Below are 12,892 nucleotides of genomic sequence, written 5' to 3'. Positions count from 1 at the left end.
TGACAGGACAAAAGGAAACAGACACAAGTTGCACCAAGGGAAGTTTAGACTGGAGATGAGGAAGAACTTTTTCACCGATAGGGTTATTAAACACTGGCACAGGCTGCCCAGGGAGGTGGTGGAGTCATCATCTCTGAAGATATTAAAAAGACATGTAGATAAGGTGCTGAGAGATGTGGTTTAGCAGTGGGCTTGGCAGTGTGAGGTTAATGGTTGAACTCAATGACCTTAAAGGTCTTTTCCAACTGAAAAGATTCTGATTCTGTGATGTGCAACAAAAGTGCCACAGCCCCAAGTGCCATATTCTGAGGAGCGTGGGGCTGAGGGAGAGGACAGAAAGGCACAACTCTGTGCCCAGCCATAGCCCTGCATCAGGCGAGGGAGCATGGCAGCAAGTGTGCTTGGTGGGTTGATGCCTGAAGAGGAGGGGGAAGGCACCCCCCTGCACACCACAAGGTAAGCCATTAGAAAGAGTCCCTATTTTGAGATGCATTACTTTTATTTGGCAAAATCTTGCCCTTCCTCTCAAAACCAGGCTATGCTGGAGCTGAAGGGTTGAACGCTTCAATGATGCGCACACAGCCTGGAGTAAACCAAAGTGAATTAATAAGGCTACACCTGGGCACTTAGTGCACACGCTGCCTATTACGAGGAGGCTGTGAGCCAAGTGCCATTAACCTCCAAGGCAGATTGTTATTAGACCATAACACCCAACCTGTCATGTCTCATTGTTTCATTAACACAGTTCTGGAAAGCCTCTAATAAAGTCAGGGAAACTGTTGCCTCAAAATTAGCAGAGATTACAAGATTTTCCACGTGGATACTGAAGAGAAGCAAAGGAAGTTTATTACAATATTTTAAAGAGCATTAGAGATAGCTGTGATAATTTTGCTTCTGATCTAAAGCCCAGTGAAGGCAGTAAACAGGCTCCTACCCTTTTCTTCTGAAACAGTGATTTTATTATTATAAATATGATTCTCCCCCACTAATTTCTTAAATTAAATTAGAAGTTGCCCAGCCCAGGAGAAACCTGTAATGCATGTACCAAAATATTTGCATGGCTAACGAGCTCTGTCTTTGAATCTTCATGAAAGGCATATAATTGTGTTTAATGCAATTTATTTGTCATTAAAGAAATAAGCTTTGATCCAAACATCTTCACAACAGAGATCCAAAGAAACTAAAACTCCAGGTCTATTTTAAAGCAATGTGCATTTAACGTTTATTCCTTTCCTTTATCTGATTATTTATTCTTTACTAGATTACAGAAATATAACAGAGAAAAACAAAAAATATGCTTATGTAACTTCATTAATGACTCATAACTTATGGCTTGGCTAGTATGTGGTTGGGTTTGTTTTGTTTTATTTTTAATAAAGGGACATATCTAATTTAAACCAAAAATCTTCAGGTCAAAGGTTATTGACCATTCCACCACCTTGGAAAGCTTTGATAGAACCTAACCAAGTAGGTTTCCAGTGTTTCAATGGGTCTCAAATGCCAGCTGAGAAAAATAACAGGAACTTAACTCCAAAAGAAAGAAAGAAAGAAAGAAAGAAAGAAAAGGAGAGTTTTGAAAAACTTCAATGGAAACACTTTCATGAATGATTTTAATAACAGTGGCAGCTTGTCTGCATTTAAGTAGCTCTCTGCAATGTGCTCAGGTCCAACATGGACAATGTACTTCTATTCACAACAGAGGAACCAGCTAGCTGGTTGGTTGGTTGGTTTGTTTGTTTTCCTCTTACTCTGTTTAATCAACACATGAGCAAAACAAATGCTTCAGAGTGTGATCAGCAAAGAAAAAAAAAAAGGAAAGAGAAAACAAACCCAAAGGAAAAAACCCCACTCTTAATAGAAAAAAATTTATTTTTTCTCCTGCCAAATGCCTCCAGGAAACTTTCTGTGGGAGTTGGGATGTTCAGCTCCCAGAACCTGCAGTGTTCCAAGCCAAAAAGAAGTAGGAGGGTAAAAAAAAAGAAAGCAAGTTCTACACCAATTATGAAATAATTCAGATCATCTAATTTCCTATTATGCATGTGAAATATTTCTTCAAAAGGAGGGACTTAGAAGTCAAAATTTCTTAAGAAGAAAGAGAAAGAAGGCCTTTAGACATCATATCAATTTGACTTTCAAACAGGTTCTTATCCACATGAAAATTAGTTACTACAGCATTTAAAAAATAAATAAAGATAACTTTAAAAATAATTACAACACCCATAGTGGAAGGGACCATCTTTTGGCCACATCAGTCTCTGCCTGGGTTAGCCTGTTTCTGACACTGGCAAATACCAGATGCTTGGGGGAAAAAGTACAAGTAGTACAAGCTTGAGGTAGCACCCTCACCGAATGACTCTGCCGGGGTCAACAGAATTCACACGTCTCCTGAGAGACTCCTTAAACCAAGAGCTCCTGAATCCACCTGAAGTTCTAAGCTGTTGACCAGAGGCTAGAGGTACTAGATGACACTACAAACCACTGACCCAAACCCACTAAAATCTTATCATCCTCTGGATCTCATACTATAAGCAGCAGCAAACAACTAATTCTTTTTCATCTTCTCTTTCCCTGTGGCACCATGAGACCTTTGCCAGCCTCTCTCAGTAGCTTATTTTCCAAGGAAGGAAGTCCCAGGCCCATCTGCTGCTGTACAAAATCTGTTCAGTGCCTTTTACATTAACTGCTGGTCTGACTCCAATCTTCTCTAGCTCTAATCTACCTTCTCTGAGCTACCCTTAGCCTTTTTCTGTGTTGCTAGCTTTTGGGTATTTATTCCATTGCTTGAAGCCTCAACAGAGGCAACGGGGAACCAAAGGCTCTTCCGAAAGATTCAGTCCCGAGCCAAGCATCTGGATTTTGCATTCGTCAGTCCCTCAGGGTCTGGCAGGCAAATGTGTTCTTAAAAAACAAACAAACAAACAACCCCCCCCCCCCCACCTCAAACAAATCCAGGCTTCCATTGCAAGCCATATAAATTTTGAGTGAAGGTAAGGCAGATTTGTTGACAATGAATTTTGTTAAGCTTAGTTAAACAAAATTTCTAATGGTACCATGCTAGCTTGAATTATTCTTCGTATGAAGGTCCTTTTGTTATAAGCAGATCGTCATGGTGTAAAGACAAAGCTACTCTAGAGTGCCTGCACAGTAGAAACAATTCAGTCCCAGTGAGTTTGTCTCTAGAAAACCCTTGTTAATTTAGCCCTACCTCAAAAAAGGCCTAATATATAATTGTCAGGCTCCTAAGTGCAAAGATCCATTCTGCAAAGTTTGTTTTTCCATTTGTTTTTACGAAACAACCAGCACATGCCTTTGAGTGTCCCAAGAGGTAAACTTGGGTTTCTGTCCCCAAATGGAAGGACAGAATTAGCTGCTGCTTCAGACATTTTCCACTCCTTTCCTTAGATTCATTGTACTCTCCAGGGAGAAGACTACAGAAGTCGATGAGGAAATCACGTGTATAAGGATGCGATGGGGGCAGAGGGTGGAGACAGAGTATGAACTGCATACCTCTCGTCCTGTAATGACCACTGGCCAGATCTTGCAGGAGGATTAATGAGCTTGTTGTTCCTGTTGGATACAGCAGTGGCTCAGGAAAAACTGTGCCTTTGGAGCTGTAGAGTCCAGGCAGGGAAGTAAAATATTGGCTCTACCAGAAAAATATTGTTAAACATAGAGTGCCAGCTCCACAGGGTCGGAATTACAACACAGGGACAGCTTCAGGTCCTTCGGATCTGACCCCAAAGCATGCAAATACTAAAGAAGTAAAGAAGCTCCGTTTATAGCCAGAGAGTGCAGGTCCAGGCCTTTGGCACACTTTTTGGGGAATGGTTGTAGCTCTGATGACATTTGAAAAGCTGTGGAAGCCCAGTCACAAATGCAAAGAATGCATGTTATTAATGCTTCTTCTAATAACTTCTGCTTATACAGTTTAGGATGAAAAAAAACCCCAAAACCCTAACTAAAACTAATTCAATTTTTGTGTGGGAATCTGTTCTGGTTTAAATCAAAGGTAATTTTTAAGTCTGTGTGTTTTACAGTGCTAGACAAATATTTGCCAAACATACAGGCTGCTGGTGTCGTTTAAAAGATGAAAGTTACGAGGGAGGAGAGGAAGGAGAGAGAAAGACCCCCAACAAATGTGGAACATAGAAGTGAATGAACCGTAAGGGAAAGCATCCGTCAAAAGCATGTTTCTGCTAGCAGAGACTGCCACCTCTTGGGCAATGGCTGCAGAGGCCCAGCAGACAGGATGCTCCACCTTTCCCATCCACTTCCAGGCTCGCTTCTGTATTTGCATGTACGTCAGTGTCAAATGGTTTTAATTTCTCAGCTAAATTCCAGTAGAAGAAAATTTACAATAGGATCCCTGAGCTCTACTGGGTCTTTTTATCCACTTCTAAAAAAGCAAGTTATATCTTTTACAGTCAGTTTGTCTCATCTGCTGCTACTGTTTTTGGATCTGTTTATCAATTTCAATTAAACTTGGCATGGGAGAAAGAGAATTCCAAATCCCAACTTGCTTCCTGAGAATTAGCAGCTGAGAAGATGAGCTACATTCAAATTCATGCCTCGTTAGGGGAGAGTAAAGTTGGAACTTAGCTAGGACACTTCTTGCCTGGTAGCAGGCAATCGTATGGATGTGGCTCAACACTGCAATTACTCTTTCTTGCCCCAGCTCCCGGTGCTGACTCCCAACACACATGAATGGGACTAACAGGGGGAATTAGCGTAGGTAAACCAGTAGCAAAATGGATTATAGGTCAAATGGATTGTCAATGCACAGGGACAGAGCTCACAGGGAGAAAAATAAGTACCTTTCACTCTTTGGATGTGTTTTGTATGGATGCTCTTATATCATGCCTGAAACATGATTGTTAAAGATACTGGCTTAGGATTTTGATTGTTTTACCTGCAGTCTGCCATCAAGATAGGTCATCAGGTATAAAAACCAAAAGTACTCAATGAGCCATTATAAGAAAACTAGTCGTATCACATCTGTTCAAGTGGAAGCAGCAAATTCAGTAATTTCTGCTGCCCTTTTTACCCCTCTTGCCAGAGGTGGTGTAGGTTTTATTTTCCTTTTAAAAAAAAATGACTGATTTCCATCCCACTTTGACACAGATCAAGGCCTCAGAGATATTAAGTTCTTACAAGAGTCCTGACAACAGGTAAGGAAGGGAAAGATGGATTCAATACCTCAGGGAATGACAGGCTGCACGCAGAGTTCAGCCACACCATTAGGCACAAGAGTCTGTGCAGGAAACCAAATGCCATATTTGATTTCACAGCACGCTGTGTAGCTGTACCCCAATGAAATTCCTCTCCTCATCTGCCTCTTTCTATTTTTATAAAAAAAAAAAAAAAATGGCCTTTGCACTGACACTGGATCTCTCTCACTTATTCTCCCAGTGAACCACAGAAGACTTCTGTGGAGCCTCTGGCAGCAGTGAAGCCAAGGGATATGTTCACAGGAGCCTGCCCATCACAGGCCAACTAAACTGCTTTCCAGCCCTGTGAGATGCTCTCTCCTGTCACCATAAAGGAGGCTGCGAGGACATTTGATCTTTTGAGATCCCTTCCAACCCTTAAGATTCTGGGATTCTGTGACATTGCCCTTCAGAAGGTCCAAAGCAACCACACGTTGTCCTCATACTGCAAAAGGGAATAAGGTTAAAAAAGGCTGTCATCCAATGTGTTTCCCAGAGCAATCTTTCCTAGCAAGTCTTGTACTCCACCCAGCTGCCATCCCTCCTGGGCTACTACCTCCTCGTCCTCATCTGCATTTACATGAAATTGGATCTTGATGTGTCAGAACACTGGAGACTGAGATGTTAATAACCCCAAAGAGAACTATTGGGGCTGTGAATGAAAAATAACACCAAGAGGGAAGAGCAATGAATGTCACACAAGAGCTTCAGTGGTAGAATGGTGAGAGTAAAAAGGTTATTTGGACACTATTAGAAATTTTGCTTGCAGGAGGTCCTCCTCTTTCCTTCCTTCTCAGTTTCTTTGAAAAGCAGGGGCAGCAGCATGTCAAGCTGCAGGGGACACTGGAGAAAGGAGGACTTTGACACAGCCATATCAGGCCCAGCACCTCAATGGGACAGGTGCTAAAAGACACTGGTCTTCCTGTGCTGCCGATTTTTTGCTCCAGCAAGAAAGGAAAGATGAGTAAGTTTAGCCTCATGCCTCACCCAAAACATGCTGAGACCTTACTGATTAGAAGTTACAATCATAGAATCTGGAAACATCAGAAGAACACCAGATATCTCTACATAAATTAGTAGAGGCTGTCCCAGTCTTTAAGGTGTGGTGAGATGTGTTAAAACACTATAGATAACTGACAGATAGTTATTTCATTTTTCTATGCTGAAATACCATGGTAGCTGCAAGCAACTGAAGCCCATATAAATTCAAAACCTAAGCCAAATCTTGCAGCAGCTATTCTAAATTAGGTCCAATCAGAATAATGCTTGTTACGATTCTGATGGTAGCCAGCAGTCAGGAGAACAACTGATCTTAAAAGATTTACTCTGTCACAGCATAAAGTCTAAAGCATCTTCGAGAAGGATGCTCTTAAAACTCTTTCCATTAGAGTGTCTACATATTCAGCACATCTGAATTAAGGTTCAAAGCTAAAATTTTCTAACCCTTACAAGCTCTGGAAAGAATATGCTCTCACCACCACGAGAGAATGTTCTTAGACATCAGCTTGTGCAAAGAATACAAAAGCTGGGCATTTTCTAGTCTTAATAGACAGAGGGATTGTTCACTGCATAGGAAGAACACAGAAGATAACTTATTTCACCCTTGACAAGCTAGTCTTGTCAGAGACAGAAATTCAGAATACCCTTTAAGTTGGACATCTTTGAAGGATGCTACAACTTTGGTGAGCCAAGAAACATTAATCAATTCACTTCCTTGTTCTTCTGGGAAAAGAAAAAGCATTTTCTCCATTGGAATTGCTGTGGCAGAACCGACAACAGATACAGATTCAGTGAGCTAAGAACACTGTCAGGAATATGTGAGAGCTAAAGGCTTGTCTGAATCCTCATCCAGCACAGGCACCGACACAAAAGATTATGCTGGGGTGATCCCAAGATTCCAGTATTCCATTAAGAAATGCCAAATAACATGACCCTCAGACAAGCCAAAAAGCAGTTTAGCCCTTTGCGATTCTCAAGCCAAAGGCAGGTGGGCTTTTCAGAGAGGACATCCCTGAAAACAAGTTTGGCAAAAACAATTTAAGCTGTCGTGGTATTACTAAGCTGCCTACAGCTGGCAGGAGTTGGACTGTACCCCTTCTGCAAGCCTCACTGTCTTCTGTCTGTTGGCTTACTCAATGTCACAGGCAGATTTGGCTTGACCAAGACCATAGATCAGGGCAAGGATCTCTCTTCTGGCCTCAGGATATCTATCCCATGAAATGGGGCAAATGAAAAAAAATCAGGCTCCTGGGGAGTGTTGCAATACAAGAAAGTGGACAAGCTCCAGCCAGTAGAAACATTCAAATATATTTTCTCCTTAAAACAAAGAACAAGCTACTCACCAAAATCTGACAAGACAAGCTTTAAAAGTGACACAGGAGAGAGTTCTGTGAACTAACCATACCAAGTTTATGCCACCTTAAATCACCTGAGAGAATTTTTTAAATGTTGACAGATTAATCAAATAAACAATTTGTATTCTAGGCACCAGAGCAAGGCTGGATAAACAAGTCTTAGCCAAACTGGCAAGTTAGGCTGGTAATCTAAACATACATTTCAGTGTTATTTTAGCCAAAGACAAATTTTAGTCCACATAGTTTCTTGTTATCCGTTTACATATTACTAAAAAGATGTCACTTGAGACATTTAGTAAAATACAATTCAAAGTCCTACATCAGTCTTTGCATATAACCCCATTATGTGGGGCTTTGGAGAAAGAGCAAGTCACCATTCCTGGATGTATTCAAAAGATGTGTAGATGAGGCGGCTTTGAGGCATGGCTTAGTGATGGATGTGGCAGTACTAGGTTAACAATTGGGCTGGATCTTAAAGGTCTTTTCCAATCAAAATGATTCTATTATCAGCTAGCAGATATAGTATACTACATACTAACCCAGGGCAAGAATTCTTATGGCACTGAGGTATTTAAATGTTGAAACTCTCAAAAATCTCAGTGAGGTTTGGTCACCTGCAGCCCTCTGACTCTTCCAAACTCTACCCTTGCTACATTTAAGCAAATGCTGTGAAAGGCTGTGAAATCTGTAATCTTCCATTAACCTCTCATGTTTCTAAATGAAGGGGGAAAAAAAAAAGAAGAAAGAAAGAAAAAAAAATCACCTAGAAGATGGTTGTCAGCCCTGGGGTGAACATAGCAGCAAGTGTCATGAATTACTTTGAAACTTTTTAGCGTTCCTCGAAAAGGCCAACCAACGTTAAAAGATGTAAAAGCAAGGGTCAAGTTACAAACCAGGGATGCAAGGAGAACTTCAGTGAGACTACTCTGAGGCCGGTGCAGCAAGTGAAGCGCTCCAAAAGAGGGCAGCCTTGGACTGGGGATAAGTCCCAGAGCGAGTTCCTGTTAAACCTGTTTTCTGCCCCAGTACACCGTGGCACCACACACCAAAAACTCTTGGACATATGTCAAAACTTTCAATTTAGTCCCCTGCAAGCTTCAAAGAGGAAGGAAAGAGTATTTCCCCTTTACAAATGCTACAACATAAGGAACAGCATTCTGCATGTGGATATAGTGTGACAAGAAATTGTATAGTTAAGCACATGCTCATCTTTAAACACACTATCAGTTTTACAGCAATCAACAACACTTCTCCTTGTTTTCGAGTTCATCAGCAGCAAGACCATGGTGAGAGGCAATCACACAGATTCTGCAAGACCAAATACTAGCAAGGCAAAAATAATAATTAAAGCTTGTGATTTATGTACTTTTCCCTTTAAAAAAAAAAAGCAGCCTAGAAGAAACTTTGTGTTTAAAAAGAAAAAGGACATTGTCACACAAGTAGACATATCATCCCTGCTGCCCGCTTTTCCTTCTGAGCAGAGGCTTTACTACCTAAACAATTAGGGAGAGAAAACGGTATCAAACCAGAGTCTTCTCTACCTTTCTTCAAATCCTTAATGAAGGCCACCTGGAAAATTCAGCACTAAAATACAGTCCAGTACCTTCTTTCTTGCCAGTGAGCAGACTGGCTTCTAGAAAGAGATTTAAAAAAACCATTTCAGCAATCCTCACCACTTCAGACCCATCACTTTGATATTGGTACTTTCAGCCTAGGTACCAGATGATGGTATCCAGGCGCTGGAGAGATAACACATTTTGTGTAGTTGCCTTCAGTGCTCAGAAGACAACCTGGTTGGAAATAATCCATTTTCTATAAGCCATTTATCTCTGCTCACAGCAATGTTGAAGGCAGAGCCACCAGATTAAAGGCAAGGAGTGGCACCCAGAGCTCTGGGAACCAGTGGCAGCGGTGCTTTCATTGGAATGACAGAGCAGCAGCGCACTGGGAACAGACACAGGCTGTTCTTTGGGACCACTGCAGAAACACCAAACCAGGGACAGAGGAACAGCTGTGAGCATGGTAGTCCTTCAAATCATTGAAGTAACAAGATCCTGATTCATGTACATGAATGTCCTGTTAAGGCACTTGGCCCAGCTGCACACCATCACACTCAACACCTGCAAGATTCATCTGCTCTTGCCTTACAGGTGGTAAAGCCCCCAGACATATTCACCACAGTCAGAGAAACTGAGTCCACTGAATTCTATTCCTTCCAGCAGCATCACCCACAACATCTTATGGGATGCATCTCATCCTTTTTCTCCATCCCTCCCAAGTAACCGCATAAGCCATCTTTGTTCACACTGGAAACCAATTTCATTACAGTCCAGCTTAGTTAATTTCACTTAGCTGGTGAAAGAAGTCACACACTCAGTTTTCTCTCTAGTAAGGTTAACTCACATAAATATCAGGAGTTTCACAACATTAGTGAGACTTTTGGGGACAGAACACACAAAAAGAACATGGAAAGATTTCTTAAAGAAAATTAAAGTTCTTTACTGTGATTTCAAAGCTGCAGAAGAAAGCAAATGAGGGCTTATTTTCTTCCTTCCCTCATTGAAGTATCAAAAAATCCCACAAACAAACAAACACACAGTCCCCCATCTTCTGCTACCAACAGAAGAATACCATGGGAAACACCATACTACTCAAAGTTGCTGCCCAGTGTGAACATCTGGTAAGTTTTGTCGCTATAATGAGATTTTGCAGCCATGCAATCCCCTCAGCCTCTACAGCGGTAAAACTCTTGAGTACTTTTGCAAGCCAGAACAGCTAACCTAGATGCCACTGGAGTTAATGGAATTATTTTCACTGGTTTCAGTGAAAGTTGGACCAGGTTATAGCATAAAGGCTATCTATATGATAATATCTTCAGATGAAAGCACCAAGGCAGGCTTTTAAAATTCTTTTCACAACAATAAAGCAACAACGTATCTCAAGAGACCATGGCTTTTAAGAAGCCAGATGACCACTTCAGTGACACTCATTTGAGGCTGGGTATTTCAAGTGCTTGAAAGGAGTCCACAAAGTGCTAAGCAACTACACTTCCCAAGTTTCACACAGGAAGATAGAAATCCTGAAAGTGCAGAGTTAAATATCCTTACCACAGCACTGCAAACACTTTATTCTTTAAAGAAAATCCAAGAACACAAGTGTTTATGCAGACACAATGCTTCTCTGCAGAGAGGTAAAGTGTCTTGCTTTTAAGCATGCAACACATGTCAAAGCTATCCCTTACACAATCAAGCATGGGCAAAAGGATCATTCAAGAGCATTCCTGTAACTTAGGTCAAATGCTTTGTGTTTTTGATAAGACAGTGGAAGGCTTTCTCAGGAGCCCTGAGATTTCAGGTGTAAGGCTCCTCTAAGGAGGCTGAACTCACACCTGGCTTTGATCAACGGCATCCTAGGTGCAAGCACTTACACAGTCAGGCCTCACCTCCCACCACTGAGAGCAAGGACCAGCCACTTGCATATGCAAACACTTACATCCTAGTTTTGTACATTGGAGAGTTATCCCCACAACTGTAATGCAGCTGTGAACCTACCTCATTCCATAGGATCTACAGTGCAGCTTGTCAAGCTGAAGACAAGACCTAAAACACCTTTTTTTTTTTCCCCCAGCAGAGCTTATGTTAAATATAACAAGAGACCCAAAAGTCTCTTCTCCCACTGCCCCTAAACCCAGAGCGTACACCAATATACCTAGAAGCTGGCTGCTCATGACTGCTAACAAGCGTAGCAGTAGCCTTTAAACCAGTCCCCAAAAGACTCGAAGCAAAAGCATCCCATCTAGAGCAACTGCAACCCTTTGCACAACCAGCAGAATTGCTCCCAACTCTTTGCCACGGACAAACTGCTCCGTAAGACCAGGGAAGGCAGGACCCCCACGATCGATCTGCCTTTCTTCCTCCTCCCGTGCCCGGCAGGCTCGGAGCGGCGGGCAGCGCACCTGGACCGCGGGGGCTGCCGAGCACCGGCCACACTGCTGCACTTCACCTAAAAACGTGTCTTTTTCTCCTCCTATCGCACCTCCCCTCTCACAGCTCAAACTTCCAAATCACTCTCCACAAACTACTACAGTTTATTTTGTTTTATCTCAGCGACCTTTCTGGAGCCGTCCAGGTGACAATAAACACAATTAACATCACACTGTTCAGAAGACGAAATGCCACCGGTTACATCCCCCGTATCACTCACCCCTGCCTGCGGCGTACCGAAGCTCTCCAAAGTTGCTCTCTCCCCTGCTTCCTGGGTCGGGCAATGATGTCCCTCAGCTGTCACTCCCCGTGCCCTCAACCTGCTCCTTAGATCGGCCCGGCCCGGCCCTGCCCTGCCCTGCCCTGCGCTGCCTCGCGGGGGCCGGGCCGGGGCGGGGCTGCCGTCGCTGCCTGCAGGCCGCGGCGGGCAGGCACGGGGCAGGCCAGGGTCTCCCCGGCACGGCACGGCACGGCACGGCACGGCAGCTGCTGGACCAGGCAGTTGAGGGGGACGGCGTGCAGTCCCGCCTTCCGGCACGCCGGCGGGCAGACGGCTCCCTCCCATCCGGATGAGTTTCGCTCGGTTAGCGTGGTGATGGCCCTGGGTCCGCCGCCGGGCCCCTTGTAGCGGGGGCTCCTTGGACCTGCTGAGCTGTGGGACTGAGAATAGTGCACGGTCTTGCTCTCTGCGCTGCTGCCCTTCTCCTCGACTGCTCTCAGCCTGCAGAAAATGAAGGAAGAGAAAGGTTTTGATGAGGTTTGTTAAGCCTCTGTGTCAGAGCTCATATTGGGCTCAAAATGTAAATCTGAGGTCTGAAGGACTTGAAAAGAGCCTATGCAAGATTTCTGCAACGAAGCTGACCTTGCATCCTTCTAAAAACCCGCAGCTGCACCTTCAGAAACGTTTCTGTCTGGAAGGCCCCAGAATGAAGCTGCTAAACACAAAGCCAGTTTCAGTTTCTGAGTGGGTTGGTGCCTGCCTTGGGCTTCCAGGCTGGCCCTTCGGTTTGGTGCAGCCAGCCTCCTTAGGGGAGAATGGTAAATACAAGCCCTAAAATGCAGCCTTGACTGGCAGGCCAATTAACAAATGTTTTGTTTTGCCAGGAACAGTATTTCCCAACCTGGGTACTAATAAATCACAAATCAGGTGCCAAAAATCATGGAAGTTATAACTTTATTATTTTTAATCATTAATTTGGGTCTCTTCATAGCACCATCTCAAACTTTAGAGTAGCTTTTTGCCACAACCCTGAGGACGAAAAAACTCTTTTATTTGCTGTGGTTCTCTTGAAATCAAACCAGCTGTAAAATACTGGCTACTTTCAGGCTTAAAATAGCTGAAACTGAC

The 12,892-nt window shown here is 43.1% G+C and overlaps 1 long non-coding RNA gene across 1 annotated transcript in view; it reads right to left on the bottom strand.

Moving 5' to 3' along the window:
* Window positions 1-11,870, bottom strand: part of LOC133625004 (uncharacterized) — a 63,318-nt gene extending 51,448 nt beyond the window's left edge. Inside the window, exon 1 of the long non-coding RNA XR_009818299.1 lies at window positions 11,765-11,870. This is a non-coding gene — a long non-coding RNA (uncharacterized LOC133625004). The remainder of the gene's footprint in view (window positions 1-11,764) is intronic.
* Window positions 11,871-12,892: the final 1,022 nt, after the last annotated feature.

Source organism: Colius striatus, chromosome 2 (assembly GCF_028858725.1).
Source record: "Colius striatus isolate bColStr4 chromosome 2, bColStr4.1.hap1, whole genome shotgun sequence".
Taxonomy (NCBI): domain Eukaryota; kingdom Metazoa; phylum Chordata; class Aves; order Coliiformes; family Coliidae; genus Colius; species Colius striatus.
This window is presented reverse-complemented; position numbering and strand designations above follow the sequence as displayed.